Source organism: Octodon degus, unplaced genomic scaffold (genome assembly GCF_000260255.1).
Source record: "Octodon degus isolate 3935 unplaced genomic scaffold, OctDeg1.0 scaffold00099, whole genome shotgun sequence".
Classification (NCBI taxonomy): domain Eukaryota; kingdom Metazoa; phylum Chordata; class Mammalia; order Rodentia; family Octodontidae; genus Octodon; species Octodon degus.
This window is the reverse complement of record NW_004524675.1, coordinates 10715369-10717539: the sequence shown is the minus strand read 5'-3', so window position 1 is coordinate 10717539 and position 2171 is coordinate 10715369. Positions and strand designations below refer to the sequence as shown.

The 2171-nt window shown below is 42.3% G+C and overlaps 1 protein-coding gene across 1 annotated transcript in view; it reads left to right on the top strand.

Annotated features, from left to right (window-relative positions):
* Positions 1-2171, top strand: part of LOC101579597 (S-methyl-5'-thioadenosine phosphorylase) — a 44308-nt gene that overhangs the window by 39375 nt on the left and 2762 nt on the right. The gene's annotated exons all lie outside the window — the stretch shown is intronic.

The following is a 2171-nucleotide window of genomic DNA, read 5'->3' as shown; positions in this document are numbered from 1 at the left end:
ACTCTTCATGTTTTCCTTCTGATCTCATAATTCTTAACAGTTCAGCCAAGTCAGGATCCCTTGTAATCTATGTATTGTATGTTAATATGCTATACTCAGGTGAGCTTTTCATGTGACATGGATATCTCTCCCTCTTTTTCATTCTTTGTCTTACTTGAAGAAACCATTTGTCCTGGGATTTGTCTCATTTTAAAATAAAAAGGCAAAACTACAAAGAATTTTGAAGAAATATCGAGGTGACTGAGCGCATTAGGGCAGGTGGCAGCTTCTCCAAAGAAATCCTTACCCCATCTCAGAGAGTTCTTGTTTCAGCACCTACTTGCTCATAAAGCAAGGTGAGATGTCCTTACCATCTGTGTGTTCGTGTGCACCATTTGGGGACACAGATGGATGCGGGTTGTTTTGCGTTAATGCTGGCTTGTTCTGACACAGTGCATTGAATTGTTAAGTATTGAAATACTGTGACAGGAGACAAATCCTAGCCTTAAGTCACGCAGTAATACCTAACCTGGCAGCTTTGTAACCTGAGAGATAGCCCAGCCTCATGATGTTGAGAAGCTGCTGCCAGGTAATAGGAACTCCAGCCCCTGCCACTCCTTGAGAGAAGATCTCATCCTGCCTGGGTTTTCTGCTCAGTCTAGGAACACATGCCTCCTTTGCTGAAGCAGTGGGGATGTCCTTTAGTAGGCCAGCTGAAGATTGGAAAGCAGTGTAAGTTACTTTATTCAAAACTAAAGAAATTAGATTCTAAATTATAAGATATGAAGACATACGTTAAATGCCACTGGGAGACACATAAGGTTGGTGTCATCTCAGCCAGCACTGTGTGTCACTGTGTGTCATTGTGTCACAGGCCAAATGTATGGCCTGTCATGGCAAGGGTTGGAGGTGCCTAAACCCATCTACACTTGTAATGGCTCCAACTTACTTGTGACATTAAGGAATGTTTGCCACTCTGTGGTGTGAAGCCAGGGTTGACAGTGAGGGACCTTGCAGTATTACTTGACCTGTAGGAGGGTGGCTGTCAGGTGGCAGCCATGATAAAGTTGGGAGAGGTATCGTGAGGAAGTTTGCAAAAAACATAATTTTTGAGATGTAAGCAGGGCTTTGACTAGAGGGTGAGATTTCACCCCGTGTGAGTCACGGGGTCAGTAGGAAGGAAATTTGGGGTGGAGCCCAAAGCAAAAACAAAGAAGAGTCAATTTTTTTTTTTTACTGGAAGTGATTAAAAATGAGCGAAGATAAAGTAAATCTCTGGGATGCTTCATGCCGTGGTATGGAGTGACTCAGCATGGGTCCTGCCCTGACATGTACGTGCCAGACGCCCAGCTGGGCCCTGGCTTGTGTTCCTCAGAAGCAAGAGCTTCCCTCTGCTGTTAGGCATACATTTTCCTAAACCCGTCTCTGTTTGTGTAGAAGCAGACTGGACTCCTGCTTCAGGTGTGATCATTGTGCCCATGAATCTTAGATTTCTTCTTAGCATAGCAAAGCGTGAGTATTTTGTCTCTGGTGATCAGTGTTGCACTCACTACTTCTTTCAGCTTTTACTCAGCCAGGCATGGTGACACATGTAATCTCAACAGTGGGAGGCTGAGGCAAGAGAATCTTTATGAGTTATAAGTTTTATGAGACCAGCCTGGTCTACAAAGTGAGCTTAAGGCCAGCCTGAGCTGTGTAGCAAGAGCCTCTATCAAAAAGACAAACACCCTTTCCCCCGCAAAAAAATTTTTTCAACATATTTCTTATGACGCATTTTCAGTCACACTTAAAAGTAGACAGTGGTGTGAGCACACCGATTAGTCCCAACATCAACCTTAGCCATTAAGGCATCAATTTGTTTTGGAGCAGATTGATTGTTTTGTGAGCAACTTAGCTGTTGATTCATTAGGAGGCAAAAAAGTAGAATACTTTGATTCCAATTTTTTTTTTTTTTTATTAGCTGGAATACTCTTCTAAAGAGAAAATACTTGCCTAGTTGGTTATCTAATGTAGCAGCAATTTTAAGATAAATTCATTCTACAGTATACCTGCAGAGAACAGCTTCATTTCTAAACCTTGCTAATCCCATTAATAGATCTGAGATATTTTCTCAGAGACCATCCTGAAATCATTGGTGCTTCTTAGAGATATCAGTGGGTTTCTCTAAGACTTCTTCCTGAGGACTAAAACCA